This window comes from Haematobia irritans, chromosome 3, assembly GCF_050003625.1.
Source record: "Haematobia irritans isolate KBUSLIRL chromosome 3, ASM5000362v1, whole genome shotgun sequence".
NCBI lineage: Eukaryota > Metazoa > Arthropoda > Insecta > Diptera > Muscidae > Haematobia > Haematobia irritans.
The window spans coordinates 83908129-83935689 of record NC_134399.1 but is presented as its reverse complement, the minus strand read 5'-3'; the positions used below and the strand labels follow the sequence as shown (position 1 = coordinate 83935689).

Genomic DNA, 27561 nt, shown 5'->3' with positions numbered 1-27561 from the left:
TAAAGATCATCTAGGAACAGAGCAAATAAAAGTGGTGAAAGTAGGCAGCCTTGCTTCACTCCTGTTTTTGTGGAAAATTCTTCTGACAGTTCTGTGCCTGTCCACACAGAAAATATGGTCTTTTCATAAACCCTTTCGATAAATCGGACTACTTTTGTCGATACACCAATGTTATGTAGCTTATACATCATTGCACTTCGAGATACCTTATCAAAGGCAGCTAAAGTCTTAATTGAGTTTTAAAAAATATTCAATTAAAAATTTAATTGATTCAAAAAATTATTTAATTAAAACAAAAATCAATCACAAAAATTAATAGTATCAATTAATGTTTTAATTGGATCAGTTTATTTTGTTAATTGACTTTCAAATAATTTTTTACTATCATTTCTGCGATAGAAAACATTTCAATTAAAAAACAAATGAGTAAAGTAGAAAGTCGGGCGGGGCCGTCTATATCATACCCTAAACCCACCCATCTGAATTAGTAAACATTGTTTGTGGGGTATCAATGGTACAGATTTGGGGAAGATCCTCATTTTCATATTTAAGAACATTAATGGGTACATGGTTATGGGCGTTTTATCACAATCTGAACAGAAATGTCAGATATTAGGAGCTATAGTTGATTCTGAACGTACAGAGTTAGTATGCCACTAATATTGAGTCCATTGTTAAAAAAAGAGGAAATCGCTCAATTAGTGTGGTAATAAATCCAGATTTCCGAAAATAGGGCAAAATATTTATGTAAGAGCTACATGTAAGTCTAAATATATCGGCTAATACATGTACATTTGAAATTTGAGCAACATTGGTTAATAAATATGAGTATTATTGCCAAATTTGGGAAAATCGATCGATTCGTATATATGGGAGCTATATCTAAATCTGAACCTATTTTGATGATATTTTCCAGATTTGGTTGATATCACAGAAAGTTGCCTTGTGCTAAATTAGAGTAAGATCGGGCACTAAATAAGACTATTATGGTCAGAAATAAAGTTATAAAGAGTACATTTTTCAAAAACGGGCGACACATATCTATGGAAGCTATATCTAAATCTGAACCGATTTGGATTATATTTTACAGGTTTTGTTGATATTACAGGAGATTACCTTGTGCTAAATTTGAGTAAGATCGGTTAATAAATGAGACCACTATGGTCAAAAATATGGTTATGAGGGGCAAATTTTTGAAAATCGGGCGCTACATATATATGGGAGCTATATCTAAATCTGAACCGAATTGAATGATATTTTGCACATATAGTCAGTACAGTAGAAAATTAGAGTAAGCGAAATTTGAATAAGATCGGTTTATAAATAAGGGTTTTATGGCAAAATTTATGAAAATCGGGCGATACATATATATGAGAGCTATAGCCAAATCTGAACCGATTTCGATGATTTTGTGCACATATAGTGAGTGCTATAGAAACTTAAATTTGACCAACTTTGAAACAGCTCGGTTTACAAATAATGGAGTTATGGCCAAATTTGGGAAAATCGAGCGATACATATATATTGGAGCTATATCTAAATCTGAACCGATTTTGATGAAATTTGGCACACTTAAAGAGTGGTCCATCGGATTACTTTGTGGCAATTTTGACGCCGATCGGTTAGTGAATGATCGAAATCTGACCCCATTTGTCGAAATCGAGCGATACATATATATCGGAGCTAAATCTAAATTTGATCCGATTTCTTCCAAATTCAATAGCGTTCCTCCTTGTGCCAAAAAAAACACTCTGTACCAAATTTCATCAAAATCGGTTAATAACAGATGGACAGATCGACAGATCGACTCAGGAGGTGATTCTAAGTCGATCTGTATATATTTTATGGGGTCTAAAATCAATATTTTTGGTAGGCACAATTTAGTAGGAGCATCCCATAGACAGGTACTTATGAACCAGTCTCGGACACTTCCTCACGAACAATAATAAACAAAGATTTTCATTAACAATCGTGAACAACTCTAGATATATTACACGCAAATTTACACCCAGAAAAAAGTGACCCCTTGTTTAAGTTAAAATGAACTTATTGTGAAGAAAGTTGAACTTCGTATAGCGCCAAAGACATTTTTATTTGTTTGAACGATGTGATTTTCGTAGAAATTAGGAATAATGCATTCCATATATTAGTTAACATTTTCCTATATTTATATACCACTATACTACAGAATGAAAAAATTTAACTAATTTGAATTCATATATGGAATGATTTTATTGAAATTTTTTCATTCATTTCGACAAATCTTACACATTTGTGGTAAAACTTTTACTTCATAATTAGAACTGCTTACCTTCGTTTTTAAATACAATTTTATTTATTTCTATAAGCAATTTTATCTTCAATAAAAGACATGTTTTATTAATATATTGAATATATTTATTAAGAATCAACAGCATCGAATCTCTTTGAAATATTAGTTTATTATTCCACTATTTCCAATTTCCGTGTGATATTATCAACTAAAAAAGGCACTTTTTCTTCTTCTTGTACTTTTCACTTTTAATAAGTTGCTGCCTAACGATTTTGTCCTCCTTTTACAATTTCAATACCTACAAATATAAAAAATCATAAAACATTTTTGTTGCAAATGGTTAGCGTCACTGAATATTACCTGATAATTGAAGATTCCAAAATGAAGACAAATGAAAGGGTTGTTATTCTGCTGGTGTTTTCTTTCTTTATACACTATCACGAACATTGATAGATTTATTTAAAAAAACGAAAAATTTTCTCACTAATTTAAAATAACAAATATTTTATATATTTTATTTGTTATTTATTATATTATTTTACCATATTATTTTTTAACAATCTCTCCGTATACCAAAACAACGCGATTCCAACTAAAAAAACAACCGACGCGCAAATATATCGATTACACCCACGCGCAAACACATCGATTACGATGACAGGTATCGATTACAGGTAGACAATAGAAATTTAGGAAAATTTCCTATATTCTAACAAGTGTGTTTCCTTAAGTTTTGAAAGGATTGCATACTTCTTAGTACGAATGAACTAAAATATTTTTCTATGCCAAGTGTTGTTCGTATGTATGAAAAACTTTCTATTATAAAGGAAGTCGCAATTATCATTTTATAAGAAATTTTACTAATTTTGAGGAAACTTGGTTTTAGTTCGGTTTTTGTTTATTTTTACGAATGCTTTGTTACCGGTGAATAAAATTTTCTTTTTCAGTAGTAAATTCTTATACCCAGCGAAGAAAATAGTATGAGTAAAATTCCATGCCTTATTATAGTTAATGAACTATTCCTAACTGCTTACAGTTTAGGATTTTTTTACTGAAACGAGTAAATTTTATTATTTTTCACAAAAATTTACCTTAATGGAAATAAAATGGATAAACTATATTGATGAAAATTTTTTCCTTTAGTTTCGAAGGCACTTTTTTCTGGGTGTACGTATGTACAAAATTGTCACCAATAATGCTGTGTATCGGTCCATATTTGGTTATAGCCCCTATATAAAACGTTATTCCGATTTAAATTCTAGAGCCTCAAGAAATCGCAATTTTTATCTGAGCTCTCGTGCTCATTCGAATAATGCGGATAAAAATCTATTGAATTTAGATTTCATATCACATGAAAGGCATTCTTCCATTATGTTTTCTTGCGCGCTTAGACGAGAAGTTTGAGATTCTAGAACTCTTCTAAAACTCTTCTAAAACTCAAACAAACATGGCTTTTATAAATCCCAAATCTGATGTAGTCTCCATATGTAGAACATTGAAATTGAACCACGTAAAGCGTATTAGTTGCACCCCTGAAATTCTATAATTTTCAAATAACCCGCTGCGAAGGAGGGTTTTGAAAAGAAATTATTATCTCTTATTGATGATGGCCGAACTTAAGGCGTATATACTTGTTTTCTGTGAAGATGGATTTCATGGCAGTCATTCCTCATCCGGTCCTAACTAAATGACTAAATGTTCAGTACCGTCATCGAATGCCAACTTGATCAAATCAACTGTTTGATGTCTACTCGGCATAAATTTAGGGTCAAAAGAGTTTGCTGGTATCCCTATGGGTGTTCTTTATCTAGCCTATATGTCCTTCTTATGGACTAATTCCAAAGAAACTTATTTCAAAACTTAACAACAACAAAATTAATTTATAGAATCAATTTTTTAATCAAAACAAAAACTCAAAGTCAATTAAGAAAGCGATTGAAAGTAGTTACGTCTTTAATAAAAAAATTAATTGACACAAGCTATATTCGCATTTCTATTCTAAGGTCATAAAAATCCTTGGTCGCAAGACAATATTTTTGCATTGCCATTATGTTCACTGAAGCTCATGGTCAAACAAAATACCACATTTCTTAAAATGTTTCATTTCAGTAGCAAACTCATTGCTGGATGACTTTTTCAACCACCCTCATATCGTTAATGTTCCAGACATTCAATGTTGCAACACCTTTGTATGCAAAGTGGAAATATTAGGCGAACGAGTGAAGAAACACAATTTAGTGTTTCCTCCACGAAAGTTTGCAAGTTTCTTCAAAGAACAACAACAATGAGAAAGTGCGTGCGTGTGTGTAACACGTTGTACGTTTCGTGCGGGTGTCTGACTGAGTGAATGGGGACGAGTAAGAGTGTTATTCCTCATTGTGTCTGCATGGTGCAATAACAACGAAACGCTTCCTTTAACTGGGATAGCAGACAACAAAGTACCATCAACATCAGCAACAACACCACCACCACCACACCAGGCAACATTCATTGGCCCATAATAAAACCCCGAATTTTATGCTATTCAATGAGTGATACACAACAGGCTGTCTGTTAAATACAATGAACCAGGCAGTAATGACGTTAGTGGTGGTGGAGGAGAGGAGGAAGGAAGCAGATCCATCCACCTAACAATTGCAGCACACAAAACGACTTCCCTCATTTTTGTTGTATGGCAGATCTAAAGAAATCGTGCATTAATTTTTCTGTCTGTCTGTCTGTCTCTCGACTTATCAGTCCGTCTTCCTCTAGATCTGTCTGTCCGCCTTTACCACCTCTTGGTGTTTATTTCTTTGTTGTTGCCTTCAACTTTGTTTAATTGTTCAGGAAGTTTTCTTTGTTTTTGTTTCTTTTCGCGCAGTTTTCGTGGAAAGTTTATGGTAAAGTAAATATTTTGGACTCTTTTTACAGAGTTCAAACCACTGGGGTTTTGTTCGTTAGCTCGCTCCACTTTTGCATTTGTCTTCCATGTTGTGTAAATATTTGAATGGTATTTCGCCTTAAAATATTTTCATCAAACTATGCAGATGAGGGTCATGGCCATTGTATGAGGTGACAATTGATAATATTTCTCCCCACTGAGCTATGTGACGACGTCGACGAAATTTTCTTTCATGTGCATACAAAGAAAAAAGGCAAATATTTAGTGTCAATATCCCAAATGAACTGCGTTGAAAGTTGAGTAAAACTAGGCGATTATTGTTTGCCCTTTGGATGGCAGGGTGTGATTATGATGTCCCCCATTCAATACTTAGCAGTGTGCATTGAGCTGACATTGACATTTTCAAAACAAAATAAAAATTCAAATAAAAAATATTTTTGTGAGTTTCGAACAGCATAGCCAAAATAATTAATATGTAATCCAACCTCTGTTATTATAGCCTATGTTTATTCAGTAAATAAATAAGGCTGGTTCCAAATATTTGTATACTCCCACAGTGGATTGATTTCATTGAACACTGTAGAAGAGAATTACTGGTACTTAAAATTTTAACAAAAATTAACAGGTTCCTATTAACATATATACACTGATGATATTACACTAATGATTTTGGTATTGATTCCAAACCCCAGAAGCAGATAATTGAAGTAAGGATACATTTAAGACACAAATCTCTTTTAAATTTGAGTTTTGCGTACATGATTCTAGGAAACAAATTTTGATTTATAAATTTTTTTCAGCTTCTATCTTCATGTGCTATCTATGCATAAACGTGTTAATGACAATTAAAATTCCCAAATTCACATTCGACTTAAAGTAGAAATTATGTTATGTTTTAAGTACACATCATCTTTAAAATGAGGTTTTCAATTTTTAAATGCTTTCTTGTTTTGTACTCAAGATACATAAAGTCTAAAAATTTAAAGACGATTTCATTAATTTTGAAGAATTTTCCTGAATTATTAAAGCCAAGTTGACCTTAGTCAAATAAAATATTCTTTCATTTGCTTTCCAGTTTTAAGTCGAATCACATAACTGAAAGGACAAAATGACTTCTTGTGAAAGTTTTGGACTCTTGGAAAAGCAAAAGAACTTTATATCGGAGGAAAGCATCTCCTATATGTAAAACATATATATAACAAGTATATACGGCCGTAAGTTCGGCCAGGCCGAAGCTTATGTACCCTCCACCATGGATTGCGTAGAAACTTCTACTGAAGACTGTCATCCACAATCGAATTACTTGGGTTGCGGTAACACTTGCCGATGGCAAGGTATCTTAAAACTTCCTAACACCGTAATATATACCACATAGTCCATACGTGGTATATATTAAACTAAAAAAGACCGATTAAATACGTATATAATTAAGTTTAAAGTTTCTATAGAAATAAAATTTTGACAAAATAAAATTTTGACAACATTTTCTATAGAAGAAAAATTTGGAAAAAAATTTCTATAGAAATAAAATTTGGAAAAAAAATTCTATAGAAATAAAATTTTGACAAAATTTTCTATAGAAATAAAATTTGGAAAAAATTTTTTATAGAAATAAAATTTGGAAAAAAATTTCTATAAAAATAAAATTTTGACTAAATTTTCTATAGAAATAAAATTTTGACAAAAATTTCTATAGAAATAAAATTTTGACAAAATTTTCTATAGAAATAAAATTTGGAAAAAATTTTCTACAGAAATAAAATTTGAAAAAAATTTTCTATAGAAATAAAATTTGGAAAAAATTTTCTACAGAAATAATATTTGAAAAAAATTTTCTATAGAAATAAAATTTTGACAATGTTTTCTATAAAAATAAAATTTTGGTAGATTTTTTTTTGGCTCGAGTTGCAACCATGATTATGAACCGATATGGACCAATTTTTGTGTGATTAGGGATCGGCTATAACTATAGACCGATATGGACCAATTTTGGCATGGTTATTAGCGGCCTTATACTAACACCACGTTGCAAATTTCAACCGAATCGGATGAATTTAGCTCCACCAAGAGGCTCCGGGGGACAAATATGGGGATCGATTTATATGGGGGCTATATATAATTATAGACCGATATGGACCAATTCTTGCATGGTTGTTAGAGAACATATACTAACACCACGTATCAAATTTCAACCAGATCGGATGAATTTTGCTTCTCCAAAAGACACCGAAGGTCAAATCTGGGGATTGGTTTATATGGGGGTTATATATAATTATGGATTGATACGAACCAATTCGTGCATGGTTGTTGGATACCATATACTAACATCACGTACCAAATTTCAACCGAATCGGAGGAATTTTGGTCTTCCAAGAGGCTCCGGAGGTCAAATCTGGGGATCGGTTTATATGGGGGCTATATATAATTATGAGCCGATGTGGACAAATTTTTGCATGGTCATTAGAGAACATATACCAACACCATGTACCAAATTTCAGCCGGATCGGATGAAATTTGGTTCTCTTAGATGCTCCGCAAGCCAAATCGGTTTATATGGGGGCTATATGTAATTATGGACCGATATGGACCAATTTTTGCATGGTTGTTAGAGACCATACACTAACACCACGTACCTAATTTCAGCCGGATCGGATGAAATTTGCTTCTCTTAGAGTCTCGCACGCCAAATCTGGGGATCGGTTCATATGGGGGCTATATATAATTATTGACCGCTGTGGAACAATTTTTGCATAGTTGTTAGAGACAATATATTAACACCATGTACCAAATTTCAGCCGGATCGGATCTCTTAGAGGCTCCGCAAGTCAAATCTGGGGATCGGTTTATATGGGGGCTATATATAACTATCAACCTATGTGGACCAATTTTTGCATGGTTGTTAGAGACCATATGCCAACACCATGTACCAAATTTCAGCCGGATCGAATGAAATATGCTTCTCTTAGAGGCTCGGCAAGCCAAATATGAGGGTCCGTTTACATGGGGGCTATACGTAAATGTGGACCGATATTACCCATTTGCAATACTATCCGACCTACATCAATAACAACTACTTGTGTCAAGTTTCAAGTCGATAGTTTGTTTCGTTCGGAAGTTAGAGTGATTTCAACAGACGTACGGACGAACATGGTTAGATCGACTCAGAATTTCACCACGACTCAGAATATATATATACTTTATGGGGTCTTAGAGCAATATTTCGATGTGTAACAAACGGAATGACAATGTTAATATACCCCCATCCTTGGGCTTCTAGAAACTAGTTTTTATCCGATTTGTCTGAAATTGGAAATCTAGAAGCATTTGAGGACAAGGAAGAGGTGTGCTGGAAATGGGGAGTATCGGTCCATATTGTTGTATAGTCCCCATATAAACTGGCCTCCCGATTTTGGGTCTTTGGCTTATAGAAACTGATGTTTTTATCTAATTTGCCTGAAATTGGAAATCTAGAAGTATTCTAGGACCATAAAGAGGTGTGCTGGAATTGGTGAGAATAGGTCCATGTTTTGGTATAGCCCTCCCATATAGACCGATCTCCCGACTTAACTCCATGGGCATCTAGAAACCGTAGTTTCTATCCGATTTGCCTGAAATTGTAAATATACGGTTCATATGGGGGCTATATATAATTATTGACCGCTGTGGAACAATTTTTGCATAGTTGTTAGAGACAATATATTAACACCATGTACCAAATTTCAGCCGGATCGGATCTCTTAGAGGCTCCGCAAGTCAAATCTGGGTATCGGTTTATATGGGGGCTATATATAACTATCTACCTATGTGGACCAATTTTTGCATGGTTGTTAGAGACCATATGCCAACACCATGTACCAAATTTCAGCCGGATCGAATGAAATATGCTTCTCTTAGAGGCTCGGCAAGCCAAATATGAGGGTCCGTTTACATGGGGGCTAAAGGGTGATACGGTTAAAATTTGGTCAAGGGAAAACGCGTGTAAATCGGTGAAATCGTTTATTTAAAAAATCAAATTAAATTTCTTTTTCAAGTTCAATTAGTATAAAATTCAGGAAAAATATTCAGTTAGGCTTTCGCTTTTCCAAATCCGAATTGCCGGGCCTCACGCTTGACACCTGCCATCAGATTTTGTACAGCCACCTTGTCCACCTTCTTCGCCGCAGAAAGCCAGTTTGCCTTGAACTGCTGCTCGTCCTTAGCAGTTTTTTTGGTCTTCTTTAGGTTCCGCTTAACAATAGTCCAGTATTTCTCAATTGGGCGGAGCTCTGGCGTGTTGGGAGGGTTCTTGTCCTTGGGAACCACCTGCACGTTGTTGGCGGCGTACCACTCCATGGCCTTTTTACCGTAATGGCAAGATGCCAAATCCGGCCAAAACAGTACGGAACAACCGTGTTTCTTCAGGAAAGGCAGCAGACGTTTATTCAAACACTCTTTCACGTAAATTTCTTGGTTGCAGTCCCGGAAGCTATGAAAATGCTGCTTTTCAAGCCACAGGTACAGATGGCTTGCCAAACCAGATATTTCTTTGCGAACTTTGACAGTTTTATGTGCTTGAAAATATCTGCTACCTTTCCCCTTCCTTTTGCCGTATAAATCTCCTGTCCCGGAAGCTGCTTGTAGTCGGCTTTGACGTAGGTTTCGTCGTCCATTACCACGCAGTCAAACTTCGTCAGCATCGTCGTGTACAGCCTCCGGGATCGCGCTTTGGCCGTCGTATTTTGTTTATCATCGCGATTTGGAGTCACTACCTTCTTGTAAGTCGATAGTCCGGCTCGATGCACGGTTGTAGACGATACACTCAGCTTATTTGCGGCATCTCGGAGAGAGAGGTTAGGGTTTCGCTTGAAACTACCGGCAACTCTCTTTGTCGTCTCAGCGGCTTCCGATTCCCTCGATCCAGACTTCCTGGCTGTCGACAAACGTTCCCCAAACACTTTAATTACATTTGTAACGGTTGATTTGGCAACTTTTAGCGATTTTGCCAGCTTTGCGTGCGAGTAGCTTGGATTTTCGCGATGCGCGGGCAAAATTTTGATACGCTGCTCTTCTTGCTTGGACGGCATTTTGACAACTGACGAGTGAATTCCAAAACCAAAAAAGGAGCAACATTCTACACACACACACCTTCAAAATGAGGGGTGTTCCGGGTTTTTAAATTCAAAATTGAAGGAAATACGTCAAGTTTATATTGACCAAATTTTGACCGTATCACCCTTTATACGTAAATGTGGACCGATATTACCCATTTGCAATACTATCCGACCTACATCAATAACAACTACTTGTGTCAAGTTTCAAGTCGATAGTTTGTTTCGTTCGGAAGTTAGAGTGATTTCAACAGACGTACGGACGAACATGGTTAGATCGACTCAGAATTTCACCACGACTCAGAATATATATATACTTTATGGGGTCTTAGAGCAATATTTCGATGTGTAACAAACGGAATGACAAAGTTAATATACCCCCATCCTTGGGCTTCTAGAAACTAGTTTTTATCCGATTTGTCTGAAATTGGAAATCTAGAAGCATTTGAGGACAAGAAAGAGGTGTGCTGGAAATGGGGAGTATCGGTCCATATTGTTGTATAGTCCCCATATAAACTGACCTCCCGATTTTGGGTCTTTGGCTTATAGAAACTGATGTTTTTATCTAATTTGCCTGAAATTGGAAATCTAGAAGTATTCTAGGACCATAAAGAGGTGTGCTGGAATTGGTGAGAATAGGTCCATGTTTTGGTATAGCCCTCCCATATAGACCGATCTCCCGACTTAACTCCATGGGCATCTAGAAACCGTAGTTTCTATCCGATTTGCCTGAAATTGTAAATATACTGGCCACGAAAACCTGTATCGGATTTAGATTTTATCGGTCCATTTTGTAAGACCTCCATATAGACTGATTTCATTTGTTGAGTGTATAGAAAGCGAACTGATCGTAAAAATTGCTTGAAACTGAATTTTCAGATTTTATTTCTCGTAATTATTTGAAAAATGGGAGTAGAAATCTACAGATTTTAGATTTCAAATCAAGATACACGGGAGCCACCGTGGTGCAATGGTTAGCATGCCCGCCGTGCATGCACAAGGTAAAGGGTTCGATTTCAGCTTCGACCGAAAACAAAACAAGTTTTTCAGCGGTGGCTTATCCCACCTCAGTAGTGCTGGTGACATTTCTGTGTGTTTCAAAGCTTCTCTAAGTGGTTTCACTGCAATGTGGAACGCCGTACGGACTCGGCTATAAAAAGGAGGACCTCCTTGTCATTGAGTTTAACATGGAATCGGGCAGCACTCAGTGATAAGAGAGAAGTTCACTACTGTTGTATCACAATGGATTGAATACACTGAAAAAAAAAATATTTACATGATATTAAAGATTACGCAACCTACATTTTAGGATGCGAAATTTACAAAATATTTAGGACAAATTTCATTAAAATAATGACATTGTAATTAAAATAAAGTTTATAATCTTTGCTTCATTTTTTTTTTCATTAAATTTAGGATAAACATTTGGTAAATTTGCGTCCCTCCGTTAAAGTCTATTGTTTTTGAACTAAGGCTAATTTTCCTTAAAGTAAAGAAACACATTTTTGATTTAAAGAAATTGTCCTTAAATTAACTGAAATATTGAAACTTTAGGTTTAAGACAAGTATATACGACCGCAAGTTCGGCCAGGCCGAAGCTTATGTACCCTCCACCATGGATTGCGTAGAAACTTCTACTGAAGCCGATGGCAAGGTATCTTCAAACTTCCTAACACCGTAATATATACCACATAGTCCATACGTGGTATATATTAAACTAAAAAGGCCGACTAAATACGTATATAATTAAGTTTAAAGTTTCTATAGAAATATAATTTTGACAAAATAAAATTTTGACAACATTTTCTATAGAAGTAAAATTTTTACAAAATTTTCTATAGAAATAAAATTTGGAAAAAATTTTTATAGAAATAAAATTTTGACAAAATTTTCTATAGAAATAAAATTTTGACAAAATTTTCTATAGAAATAAAATTTTGTCAAAATTTTCTATAGAAATAAAATTTTGGCGAAATTTACTATAAAAATAACATTTTGACAATGTTTTCTATAAAAATAAAATTTTGGTAGATTATTTTTGGCTCGAATGGTAACCATGATTATGAACCGATATGGACCAATTTTTATGTGATTGGGGATCGGCTATATATAACTATAGACCGATATGGACCAATTTTAGCATGGTTATTAGCGACCTTATACTAACACCACGTTGCAAATTTCAACCGGATCGGATGAATTTTGCTCCTCCAAGAGGCTCCGGAGATCAAATCTGGGGAACGGCTTATATGGGGGCTATATATAATTATGGACCGTTATGGACCAATTCTTGCATGGTTGTTAGAGATGTGGACCAATTTTTGCGTGATAGTTGGGGACCATATACAAACACCATGTTCCAAATTTCAGCCGGATCGGATGAAATTTGCTTCTCTGAGAGCAATCGCAAGCCAAATTTGGGGGTCCGTTTATATGGGGGCTATACGTAAAAGTGGACCGATATGGACCAATTTTTGCATAGTTTTTAGAGCCCATTTACTAACACCATTTACCAAATTTCAGCCGGATCGGATGCAATTTGCTTTTCTTAGAGCAATCGCAAGCCAAATTTGGGGGTCCGTTTATATGCGGGCTATACGTTAAAGTGGACCGATATGGACCAATTTTTGCATGGTTATTAGAGACCATATACTAACACCATGTACCAAATTTCAGCCTAATCGGATGAAATTTGCTTCTTGTAGAGCAATCGCAAGCCAAATTTGGGGGTCCGTTTATATGGGGGCTATACGTAAAAGTGGACCGATATGGACCAATTTTTGAATGGTTGTTAGAGACCATATACTAACGCCATGTACCAAATTTCGGCCGGATCGGATGAAATTTGCTTCTCTTAGAGCAATCGCAAGCCAAATTTGGGGGTCCGTTTATATGGGGGCTATACGTAAAAGTGGACCGATATGGCCCATTTGCAATACCATCCGACCTACATCAATAACAACTACTTGTGAAAAGTTTCAAGTCGATAGCTTATTTCGTTCGGAAGTTAGCGTGATTTCAACAGACGGACGAACGGACATGCTCAGATCGCCTCAGAATTTCACCACGACCCAGAATATATATACTTTATGGGGTCTTAGAGTAATATTTCGAGGTGTTACAAACGGAATGACAAAGTTAATATACCCCCATCCTATGGTGGAGGGTATAATAAAAACGCTTCAAATACAGGCTAAGACTTATTTTGAGGATTTAGCCTCTTTGGTTTAAAGTTTTTTGGAATTAAGAAAACATTTTTTTTACTTTGAAGTATCCGTTATGATTTGGTTTTTTAAACTGGCATCTGTATCCCAATTTTAATTTTATTGCTTCTACATTTAATGCCAGATAGGTCACTAAAAAATTTCTTTATTTTATAGAAGACGCATCTTTGGCTCGGAATCAATACCAAAATCCTTAAGCGAAGGTCACAATCTTTGGATCCAAGTGAACTTTTTATGAGTGTAGTCTAAGTGAGCTTGATATGTCGGGCTGCCACCTAACCTAACCTAGTATTCATAGGTAGAATCTTTAAATTTCTCTTCGGGAAGCGTACTGTTTGAACTGATCTGCTTGAGAGCAAATTTGTCATAAACACCCCTGGAATTATATATATTGTCAAGTAACCTGCTACCACGAAGAGTTTTCAACGGAATTTATTATATTTAATTAATGGTGGTGGCTGTTTAGGATTCGGCCCGGCTGAACTTACTGCTGTATATACTTGTTATACCCTCCATCATAGGATGGGGGTATATTAACTTTGTCATTCCGTTTGTAACACATCGAAATATTGCTCTAAGACCCCATAAAGTATATATATTCTGGGTCGTGGTGACATTCTGAGTCGATCTAAGCATGTCCGTCCGTCCGTCCGTCTGTTGAAATCACGCTAACTTCCGAACGAATCAAGCTATCGACTTGAAACTTGGCACAAGTAGTTGTTATCAATGTAGGTCGGATGGTATTGAAAATGGGCCATATCGGTCCACTTTTACGTATAGCCCCCATATAAAGGGACCCTCAGATTTGGCTTGTGGAGCCTCTAACAGAAGCATATTTCATCCGATCCGGCTGAAATTTGGTACATCGTGTTGGTATATGGTCTCTAACAACCGTGCAAAAATTGGTCCACATCGGTCCATAATTATATATAGCCCCCATATAAACCGATCCCCAGGTTAGGCTTGCGGAGCCTAAAACAGAAGAAAATTTCATTCGATCCGGCTGAAATTTGGTACATGGTGTTGGTATATGGTCTCTAACAACCATGCAAAAATTGGTCCACATCGGTCCATAATTATATATAGCCCCCATATAATCCGATCCCCAGATATGGCTTGCGGAGCCTAAAAGAGAAGCAAATTTCATCCGATCCGGCTGAAATTTGGTACATGGTGTTGGTATATGGTCTCTAACAACCATGCAAAAATTGGTCCACATCGGTCCATAATTATATATAGCCGCCATATAAACCGATCCCCAGATTTGGCTTCCGGAGCCTCTAAGAGAAGCATATTTCATCCGATGCGGCTGAAATTTGGTACATGGTGTTGGTATATGGTCTCTAACAACCATGCAAAAATTGGTCCACATCGGTCCATAATTATATATAGCCCCCATATAAACCGATCCCCAGATTTGGCTTGCGGAGCATAAAAGAGAAGCAAATTTCATCCGATCCGGCTGAAATTTGGTACATGGTGTTGGTATATGGTCCCTAACAACCATGCAAAAATTGGTCCACATCGGTCCATAATTATATACAGCCCCCATATAAACCGATCCCCAGATTTGGCTTCCGGAGCCTCTAAGAGAAGCATATTTCATCCGATCCGGCTGAAATTTGGTACATGGTGTTGGTATATGGTCTCTAACAATCATGCAAAAATTGGTCCACATGGGTCCATAATTATATATAACCCCCATATAAAACGATCCCCAGATTTGGCTTGCGGAGCCTCAAAGAGAAGCAAATTTCATCCGATCCGGCTGAAATTTGGTACATGATGTTGGTATATGGTCTCTAACAACCATGCAAAAATTGGTCCACATCGGTTCATAATTATATATAGCCCCCATATAAACCGATCCCCAGATTTGGCTTGCTTGGAGACTTCCAAGAGAAGCAAATTTCATCCAAGCCGGTTGTAATTTGGAACATGGTGTTAGTATATGATCTTTAACAACCGTGCAAGAATTGGTCCATATCGGTCCATAATTATATATAGCCCCCATATAAAACGTTCTCCAGATTTGACCTCCGGAGCCTCTTGGAGGAGCAAAATTCATCCGATCCGGTTCAAATTAGGAACGTGGTGTTAGTATATGGTCGCTAACAACCATACCAAAATTGGTCCAATCACACAAAAATTGGTCCATATCGGTTCATAATCATGGTTGCCACTAGAGCCAAAAATAATCTACCAAAAATTTATTTCTAGAGAAAATTTTGTTAAAATTTTCTTTCTATAGAATATTTTGTCAACATTTTTATTTCTATAGAAAATTTTGTGAAAATTTTATTTCTATAGAAAATTTTGTTAAAATTTTATTTCTGTAGAAAATTTTGTCAAAATTGTATGTCTACTTTGTCAAACTGAATTATATAAGTATTGGATCGATCTTTTTTGATTTAATATATACCACGTATGGACTTACATACAATTTAGAAGATGGTGTAAGGAGGTTTTAAGATACCTTGCCATCGGCAAGCGTTACCGCAACTTAAGTAATTCGATTGTGGATGGCAGTGTTTAGAAGAAGTTTCTACGCAATCCATGATGGAGGGTACATAAGCTTCGGCCTGGCCGAACTTACGGCCGTATATACTTGTTTTCTATTAAATTTAGGACACGCATCTTTACAATTTTCTTCCCTACTTTAAAATCGTATGTGTTTGAAGTAAGGAAAATATACCTTCGAACAAAGAAAGACATTTTTAATTTAAAGAAATAATATTTAATTAACTGAGATATTGAATCTTTGGATAAAATATATAAAAACAAATATGTTATAGGCTTAGTTTGATTATTTTGTATATATGAATCCAAATAAACTTTTTTATGAGTGTACTCATATTTGCATCCACATATACTCGTATTTTATTAATGCATATCATATATTTTACCATTCTGTGACAGCTTCAGTTTGCCTAGATAAATCTCAAAAAATAGTAAAAAAAAAACAATAAAATGTCTAATCAATTACATGAACACTTATTACATCTGTGGAATTTCACTTATTTTCCTCTTCAACGATGCCAGTTCATTTGTCACATTCAAGTTTCACCGTTTCTAGTTTATGAAATTGAAGCACTTCACTATTGGTCTCTGTCACATCATGAATTGCATCAAATGTGATGGAATAATGTTGATGTTTGATATAATTACAAAGTCGAATGCGTGCTACCGCTTTCATGGCATTTTGTAATTGACCATGCCAATTTTACCTTGTTACATGAATTGGATATTCCGTTTTATAAAATACATATTTAATTACTAATTTTCTTTTATTTGTTTTTTTATTTTCAGGTAAGCAATGACAACTCAAACGTTCATGGGATTTAAACTCTATTATGATTATATTTATATAATATCCATCGTATAGATGAAATCAGGTTATGAAGGTAAGTTGCATTTCACCAATGACAATCGAAACGTTTTTAGTTAAAAAAATTTTAATTTTAGTTTCTGATAAAGAGCGGCAGTTAGATCCAATTTATACACAGATATAAAAAGGAACGGCCTAAAATGTAAACGCTTAAAAACGCGTTCTTCATTTGTGTTCTTTTCATGAAGGAAATTAAACTAAATCTAATTGAGAAGTTAATGTATGATACTAGGGCGAAATCGTTTATCCCAGCGAAAACTAGGTAACCACATCTCATTACAATTTGCATTACCAGGAGTAAAGCTGTCATTACACATTGCATTACATTGCAGTGATTTATAATGAATAACTTGTAATGGCAATAATAAATACTTCTTGATAATGTTCGAATTGTTATTCTCAATAAAAATAAATGATGTTATCATTCGGTATAATTATTCAAATAATTGAGCATTTACTTAGAAAACTCAAAAAGTTAAGGAATATTCTTCACGAATATTTCATAATAATTGTGTTTTATGCGCTTTACAGACTATCAGTTATTCCGGACGACAGTGCTCGTGTCGAACATATCCCATATATTGTGCACATTATAAGTTAAGTCCAAAGGCATACTCGATACTGTTGCATGTTTATGGGATAAATAACACATTTACCGATTATTTAGTCATCGCCGACAAGTCGTATCGATCCGACACTGATAGTCCGAATAACTGATAATCTGTAAGGCGCATTAAATTAATGACATTACCATAGTATGTTTTAAATACATGCTTTATTATACCTCATTCCCATTACATTTTCCAAATCGACTTTCAACTGCCATTTGCCTTATAAAAAAGGGAGTTAAAATCCATCTTTAGTAGTTTTCGAACCAAATGTGGTCTATTAGGTTTATTATAACGTATAACACGAATCAAACTTCCTTAAACAACGCATTTTTATTTATATTTTAAGTGTGAAATTAATTTGCGTGTAATCTTATTTACATGATTTGTTACATTTTTGTCTATTTCTGCAATATTCGTTTCTATTCAAGTAGTGCTCATATTACAGCATTACTCGCCATATTTTGATCCATTGTAATCGGATAGAGAAGTCAATATTTTCGAGATTTGCAAGCCTTGGTATATCTACGAATAAGTGATTACATATTAGGTGATTATATGCTTTAAAAGCACTACTTATTTCATGGCCGAAAGTATGCCTGGGGAGAAGTACTTTCCTCCTAGGACATGCGTGTGTAAATGTAATCCGGAGCGATGTCAATTAATAAGTGGTTATTGATTTTTAAATAGGTTTACCTACAAGCTTACCGGGTAATGAGAGTTTTTGCTGGGATGCTATACTCTTCACCATTACCATTGGCTATAACAACTCTTACCACTTACAATTTGGCGGATTTATACGGCGACTTCGATTAATTTTGACACATCCAATTTTCCATTTCAGATATTATAAAGTATATATTGATCGAGGTAAAATTCTAAGATGATTCAAACTTCTTCAAACAGAGACTTAGCTTTATTTGGAGAATGTTGTATTTTTGATTTATTTTTGGAATTAAGAGGACAGTTTTCCTCTGAAGTGATTGCTATAATTTGGAGTTTTAAAATGACATTTATTTGTTCGTTATATGTACATACATGCCAAATATAAACCAGATGGCATAAAAATTGCGGGCCCAGGGGGCTCATGAATTCAGATCTAGGGATCATAATTATTTATGATATTTCAACCGATATGAAGAATTTTTTGCATGAAGGCATATAATGACATCACGCACAAAATTTTAAATAATATTTTATTTATTTATTTTTAATAGGCTCGATGTAGCGATTAGTAAAAAGCAAAGTGTACTTGGATGCCAAAACTTTGACCTTTTCGGAATGACTGTTTGTTAGAAATAAATACATTTGTTATGGAGCTATGTAGCTTTACATTTAGGTTCTGCAAAAATAAATTTGCGATACAGATCTTATTTATCGAATTTTATTTTTTTGCGATTTATTAGAAACATACAAATAAATGTCACTTTGAAGATTCAACTAATAACAGATACTACAAAGTAAAAAATAATTTCCTAATTCCAAAAAAAAAAAAAACTTTAACCAAATTCACAAAATAAAAGCTTTACAGAAATGCGACATTAACAGAGATTCGTGTCCTAAATTAAAAAAAAAAAAATAGAAAAAAATCTAAAGCAAAAATAATCAAGTATCTTGTAATTAAAATTTCTTTATTATACCCTCCACCATAGAACGGGGGGTATATTAACTTTGTCATTCCGTTTGTAACACATCGAAATATTGCTCTAAGACCCCATAAAGTATATATATTCTGTGTTGTGAAATTCTGAGTCGATCTAATCATGTCCGCCCGTCCGCCCGTCTGTTGAAATCACGCTAACTTCCGAACGAAACAAGCTATCGACTTGAAACTTGGCACAAGTAGTTGTTATTGATGTAGGTCGGATGGTATTGCAAATGGGCCATCTCGGTATACTTTTAGCCCCGATATAAACGTACCCCCAAATTTGGCTTGCGATTCCTCTAAGAGAAGAAAATTTCATTGGATGCGGCTGAAATTTGGTACATGGTGTTGGTATATGGTCTCTAACAACCATGCAAAAATTGGTCCACATCGGTCCATAAATATATATATAGCCCCTATAAACCGATCCCCCGATTTGGCTTGCGGAGCCTCTAAGAGAAGCAAATTTCATCCGATCCGGCTGAAATTTGGTACATGGTGTTAGTATATGGTCTCTAATGACCATGGTCTACATCGGTCCATAATTATATATAACCTCCATATAAACCGAACACCAGATTTGACCTCCGGAGCCTCTTGGAAGACCAACATTCATCTGATTCAGTTGAAATTTGGTACGTGGTATTAATATATGACGTCAAAAACCCATGCAAAAATTGGTCGAAATCGGTCCATAATTATATATAGCTCCCCTATAAACCGATCCCCAGATTTGGCTTGCGGAGCCTCTAAGAGAAGCAAATTTCATCCGATCCGGCTGAAATTTGGAACATGGTGTTAGTATGTAGTCTCTAACAACCATGCAAAAATTGGTCCATATCGGTTCATAATTATATATAGCCCCCATATAAACCGATTCTCAGACTTGACCTCCGGAGCCTCTTGAAGGAGCAAAATTTATCCGATCTGGTTGAAATTTGGGATATTTCGCTATTGTATGGCCGATAACAACCATGCCAAAATTGGTCCGTATCGATCTATATTATATATAGCCCCCAAATAAACCTATCACAGAAAAATAACGATTGCCACTCGAGCCAAAAATAATCTACCACAATTTTATTGCCATTGAAAATTTTGTCAAAATTTTATATTTCTATAGAAAATTTTGTCAAAATATAATTTCTATACAAAATTTTGTCAAAAATTTATTTCTATAGAAAATTTTGTCAACATTTTATTTCTATAGAATATTTTTGTCAGAATTTTATTTCTGTAGAAAATTTTGTCAAAATGTTATTTCTATAGAAAATTTATGAAGCATAATGTAGTTGGAGAGGAATATTTTGCAAAATCTTCCAAAACATCAAGAATTCTACCAATCTACCACACAGTAAAAAAATCTGCCAATTTTTGGTAGATTCGTTCCCATAATTGTATATAGCCTCCATATAAAATGGCCCCCATATTTCATATCTGGCTCTATAATTACCGCACAAAAGCTCATATCGGTTCGTAATTATTTCTTCCCTATATATGTCTATCAAGAACTGAATATATATGTATTTATTCGACCTTTCTTTTGTCTACTATATATCCCGGACTAACTTACAATTTAGAAGATGATGTTAAGATGTTTTAAGATGCCTTACCATCGACAGAAACCCAAGTAATTTAATTGTGGATGACCGTCTTTACACTAAAAAAAATATTGTCGTGAGGTCTAAGATTTCATGTCTTTAAAATACGAATACAAAATTTGCTTAGCGTAGAAGACGCATTTCTCTAAAATAAAGTTATTTTCCTTGTCCAAAAGTCGATAAACTTTTCAATGAAGTCGTATTGTCCTTATAATTAAGTGATTTTACTTAAAAATGGGTATCTTAACATGAAAGAAAAAATTTATAGGCTAAGGTCAACTTGACTTTAATAATTCAGAAAAATTCTTTAAATTTAATGAAATTGTCTTTAAATTTGTTGTCTTTTTGCATCTTGACTACAAAGCAAGAAATCTTTCAAATATAGGACATGTTTTTCAAAACTTTATTTTATAGAAGTTTTTTACTTCAAACATAGCATAATTTCTACTGGATGTCGAGTCCTAATTTGGAAAATAAAGTTGCCGTTAACTCGTTTTTAAAGGACTTTGATAGCATATGAAGAAAACAAGCTGAGAAAGCGAAAAATTAAAATTTGCTTCCTAGAAGCAAGTACACAAAACCTAAATTTAAAAGAGAATTGTGTCTTAAAGGTATCCTTACTTGTATTCTCCGCTTCTTTGGCTCGGAATCAATACCAAATTTTTTAAAGTAAAGACAAAATCTTTGGAACCGAGTATGCTTTTTTTCAGTGTAGTAGAAGTTTCTACGCCGAACTTACGGCCGTATATACTTGTTTTTAGTTAATTTATCTTACGTGCGCAAAAACTGATTAAACTCTACGAAACTTTCTCAAAACATAATAAATCAATGCACTAAATAAAATAGAAATAAATTCGCTTTAGTGCCATGAAGGATTCACTTTTTTTTAGAGAAAATTTAATTTGCATCTTCCGAAAATCAAAATTTCCCACAGAGTTGGCATTTGTATTTCCGTTTTGCGTATCATGTTTTCCATAATTAAACATTTGCCATATTAATGTTTTCCATTGGTTACGAGAATGAGAATGAGGATGATAATGCACGTGCACAAATATGAATATGACATTCGTTCAAACAAGTGCCCTTTGTGTCTGTTACCGGCCTTTGTAATAAATTATCCCCAAGGAGCAGAGTATTTAAATAAGGCATAACATTTGCTTTAAATATTGATTTGGGACAGATGGTGTTTATTGCCTGTTCGTGTGGGATAACCACTTACCGGGAAAAACAACACAAATACTTGGAAAAGAGAAGAAAATGTGTCAACCACATACGTTGTCAGTTTAGAACGAAAATAGAGAATAGAATAAGGGAGGTATGCAATCCCCTGTGTCTTGTGTTTTAACTCTGTGACATATGACTTTCATTTTAAAGAAAAATTTCACGCATATTCTTTTGGGGGATTGTAAACAATATAATGAGCTGTTAATAAAACAAACATCGTTTAGCTGTCATTTCTAGTTTGGCCCGTGTGAACTACCCATATACTGATCGAATAAGGATTGTCTTCTTAGTCGATCTCTTGCCCTATATCCGTCAATCTATTTTTGAAATTTTGTTTTTTTTTCTGCAATTCTGATTCAATGATTAAAACTTTAGACACAGACTAAGTACAATATTAACCATAACTTTTGATAGAAATGTCCAATAAATTCGATCTTTTGACAGGATGCAATTCACATCAATCCGAATAAAAAACAGCGAACTCCATCACAACATGCTAGTCGACTTAGCGTAATCTGGAATGAGGGCATCGATATCGCAATAACCATAACCTTACTATCTTGTCTTTAGACTTCTAACTACTTATCCTAAATAAATATATTTTCTATCTAGTCTTACAATTAGAAAAGACCCCCTTAAGTATCTCCATTCTTAACTAGCTGCCACTCAAACATGTCTATAATACCCCTACATGACAAAAAACGGGGTAAATTCACTGGCTTCTATGGAATCAATCAGAAAACGACAAGAAATCTTTATTATATATGACACCATTTGAAATTAATCATTTGAAATAACAACATTATTAGTATGTCAAAAAAAACTGTATAGTTTCCCACCCTTCCTTACATGTGAAACCAGCCTCATCACATTGACACCAAACATCGAAAAGATTAAATTGAACAACACCAAGAGAAGAGAGAGAGAGGGGGAAAACTCTGAAACCGGCAAAAATATTCAACTTCTTTCTCACGCAGGCGGCGGTCTCGTACATGAAGCATTTTCGAACCAGACTTATAACGTCAACAGCAAAGCAAAGTCGACTGGCGGTGCTATGGAGAAACATGATTAATTATCAAGAACGATAATTTTTGTTTTCAATTTTTTGAAAAATAAAACGAAAAACGGTGGGCGTTAATGCCGTTGATATGCTCATGTCTGCCAGACCCGCAATCGGCCACGCAATTTCCAATATCATGATCATTAACGTACGATTTTAATTTATCAACTTAAACTTGACATTAAATGGACAGAGTGAGAGAGAATTGTTTACAAGTTGCACTTTTCGGACACTGTAGTAAATATTGTAGACTGATTATGTGAAACAAGAAAATATTGTGGGTTTGTAGGAGGATCTGGAACATTTCCCCGGATTTCTCGCTAATGCTCGAATATTCCAAGTTTGTCCAAACTCATCTAAAAAATTTGTAGGTCCGAAAAGTGACCAGATTCTTAATCCGGCGCAAGATACCCTGAGACTGTATTGCATGAATGTGGTATTTAAAATATGAACCAACTTACAAGACAATATTAAGATGTGTTAAGATACCTTGCCATCGACAGGTGTTACCACAACCCAAGTAATTCGATTATGGATGATAGCCTCTTGCAGAAATTTCTACGCAATCGATGGTGGAGGGTACATAAGATTGGACCTAGGCTAGATATCTTAATAATGTCTAAAATTTCAGGTGGATTTCATGAAATCAAGAATATCGCTTCAAATGGAAAGGGAAATGTAAAATTCCCATCTCCATTCGATATCTGTAAAACTCTTAAATTTCTCGTCTATGCCTGCAAGATAGAATGAAAAAAAAACCATTTCGCATGATTTGCGATCTAAATAATGTAGATTTCCTTGCTATTCGAATAATCACGAGAAGTAAAATCGGAATCATTTTATTTATAGTCTCTGGCAATTTGGGTGATAATTTATGTGCCATTTCCTCTCAAGAAATTAAATCGGGAGACCGGTGTATATGGGACCACATTCAACACGTTCTGTCGTAAAATGTTCCATGTACTTAAAATATTTCGAATTTCGAAAAATCGAATAAAAACTGTGGTGCTAGAGTACGGTTGCCACTCGAGACTAAAGAAATCTACCAAATTTTACCAAAAAGCTGCAAAAAACGTATTTTTATTGTCAATATTTTATTTCTATAGAAAATTTTGTCAAAATTTTATTTCTATAGAAAATTTTGTCAAAATTTCATTTCTATAGAAAATTTTGTCAAAATTTTATTTCGATAGAAAATTTTGTAAAAATTTATTTCTGTGGAAAATTTTATGAAAATTTTATTTCTATAGAAAATTTTGTGAAAATTTTATTTCTATAGAAAATTTTGTCAATATTTTATTTCTATAGAAAATTTTGTCAAAATTTTATTTCTATAGAAAATTTGGTCAAAATTTTATTTCTACAGAAAATTTTATCAAAATTGTATTTCTATAGAAAATTTTGTAAAAATTTTATATCTATAGAAAATTTTGTAAAAATTTTAATTCTATAGAAAATTTTGTAAAAATTTTATTTCTATAGAAAATTTTGTAAAAATTTTATTTCTATTGAAAATTTTGTCAAAATTTTATTTCTATAGAAGGTTACATTAGGTAAGGGAGCCACCGTGGTGCAATGGTTAGCATGCCCGCCTTGCATACACAAGGTCGTGGGTTCAATTCCTGCTTCGACCGAACACCAAAAAGTTTATCAGCGGTGGATTATACCACCTCAGTAATGCTGGTGACATTTCTGAGGGTTTCAAAGCTTCTCTAAGTGGTTTCACTGCAATGTGGAATGCCGTTCGGACGCGGCTATAAAAAGGAGGTCCCTTGTCACTGAGCTTAACATGGAATCGGGCAGCACTCAGTGATAAGAGAGAAGTTCACCAATGTGGTATCACAATGGACTGAATAGTCTAAGTGAGCCTGATACATCGGGCTGCCATCTAACCTAACCTAACCTAACCTAGGTTAGGTTAAAGTGGCAGCCCGATTAAATTTCAGGCTCACTTAGACTATTCAGTCCATTGTGATACCACATTTAACTAAAAGTACACAGAGAAAACAGATTGGTTGTGATAACCGAATTTATTGCCAACCTCATTTTGGCAGTTGCAGCAACTATCTGCTGGTGGCTGTGTCACACAATTGATTCGGTCGACTCAATCGAATTATGGGAGATGCAACTAATACTACATATGGAAATGGTTGTATCAACCTATGAAATTGGTCGCTACTCCCTTGTCCATTCGGTTGTATTACCCAACCTATATAGCACCCACAACCAAATTGCAAATAAATGTCGCTTTCGCCAAATATTATATTTTATTTTAAAATGCTCATATATGTTACATTGATAGAGTAAATAAAATTATTATTTCTAACTACAATACATTTAAAAAAATTAATGCTTTAAACATTTAGGCAACGCGGGCAACGCGGGCAACACGGTAACTTTGCATTCATCAGTATACTGGTAAACCATGAAGATGTACCAATAATAGGCCGCATTCAGAAAATTTTGTATATAGAAAACAAGTAAGGAAAGTCTAAAGTCGGGCGGTGTCGACTATATTATAACCTGCACCACTTTATAGATCTAAATTTTCGATACCATATCACATCTGTCAAATGTGTTGGGGGCTATATATAAAGGTTTGTCCCAAATACATACATTTAAATATCACTCGATCTGGACAGAATTTGATAGACTTCTACAAAATCTATAGACTCAAAATTTAAGTCGCCTAATGCACTAGGGTGGAACACAATGTTAGTAAAAAATTAGAGTCATTTTTACAACTTTTCGACTAAGCTGTGGCGATTTTACAAGGAAAATGTTGGTATTTTGACCATTTTTGTCGAAATCAGAAAAACATATATATGGGAGCTATATCTAAATCTGAACCGATTTCAACCAAATTTGGCACGCATAGCTACAATGCTTATTCTACTCCCTGTGTAAAATTTCAACTAAATCGGAGTTAAAATTTGGCCTCTACGGTCATATGAGTGTAAATCGGGCGAAAGCTATATATGGGAGATATATCTAAATCTGAACCGATTTCAACCAAATTTGGCACACATAGCTACAATGCTAATTCTACTCCCTGTGTAAAATTTCAACTAAATCGGAGTTAAAAATTGGCCTCTACGGTCATATGAGTGTAAATCGGGCGAAAGCTATATATGGGAGCTATATCTAAATCTGAACCGATTTGGCTGATATTTTGCAAGTTTTTCGAGACTCATAAAATATTCGGATGTACGGAATTTGAGGAAGATCGGTTGATATACACGCCAATTATGACCAGATCGGTGAAAAATATATATGGCAGCTATATCTAAATCTGAACCGATTTTTTCCAAAATCAATAGGGATCGTCTTTGAGCCGAAACATGACCCTATACCAAATTTTAGGACAATCGGACTAAAACTGCGAGCTGTACTTTGCGCACAAAAATACATCAACAGACAGACGGACAGACAGACAGACAGACGGACAGACAGACAGACAGACGGACAGACAGACGGACGGACATCGCTAAATCGACTCAGAATTTAATTCTAAGACGATCGGTATACTAAAAGATGGGTCTCAGACTTTTCCTTCTTGGCGTTACATACAAATGCACAAACTTATTATACCCTGTACCACAGTAGTGGTGAAGGGTATAATTAGTGTGGATCTTGTAAAAGTAAAACTCCGCTTTAAATTTCCTTCGTGTGTGTACACAGACGATGTTTAGCGCATCTGTTCGTCAATATGCTATGAAGAAGCATCAGACTCAAAACTGTATTTATGCTAAAGGTTTTTGAAGAAATAGTATTTAACGATGCCTTGTATTCAAAATTTTGGAACTGTGGAAAGGAAAGGAATAAATATCAGTGAAAATCGCAGCAGTTTGGCCATACAAAATTTACCTCTATAAAAATACATAAGCCTTATTTAACCAAATCTTGATCCTTACTTCCTTCAAAATGTCGTTCTTGTAGCAATGTTTCACCCCGAAATTCCTAAATTCTTACTGATTTTAAGAATGAGGTTTAAGATTTATTGTTCTCGACAACAAATATAAATGCTTTTCTTTGACAAATAAATAAATGACAATCAAAATATATTTCAAATAACATTCGGTTTGTTCAACCGAATGATTATTATGGTTGTACCCATCGATTTCCAATAAATTTATTCATAGTAGATACATTTGGTTAATACAATCATTTGTCTATTATCATAAATAACTTTTTCTTGAAATCATTACCAGATAGTCTTAAGAATAGAATGAATGTAGTAAGTACAGAATATTTATTGATACAATTGATAGTTAGTTCTATGATTGAAATGTTCAGTATTACAACCGATTTCCAACCAATCTCTTCTCTGTGTGTACCTATTACATATGGGCACTTCTAGTCTTAACCACTGAACCTTCTCTATTATTTACTTTTGTTGAACCAACCATATTGCTCCAAAAACATTAACAAACTGCTTAAGTTAACGTTTTCCAGGTCCGCCAGTAATCTAAAGCTATATGCTCCTAAAATTCGCTTACGCCTTACACAAAAAGCAGAACACTCACACAAGAGGTGTTTAATTGATTCCTTTTCCTCCACGTCATGACAGC

General features: G+C 34.6%; 1 protein-coding gene and 1 long non-coding RNA gene across 6 annotated transcripts in view; one reads left to right on the top strand and one right to left on the bottom strand.

The window, feature by feature from the left end:
• LOC142230048 (uncharacterized) overlaps nt 1-27561 on the top strand; it is a 325965-nt gene that overhangs the window by 146346 nt on the left and 152058 nt on the right. The window lies entirely within an intron of this gene.
• Nucleotides 2375-2866, bottom strand: LOC142228520 (uncharacterized). Its single transcript, XR_012720193.1, has 2 exons — nt 2633-2866; nt 2375-2570 (listed from the first exon to the last, which is right to left on the bottom strand). It is a non-coding gene; the product is annotated as an uncharacterized LOC142228520 (long non-coding RNA).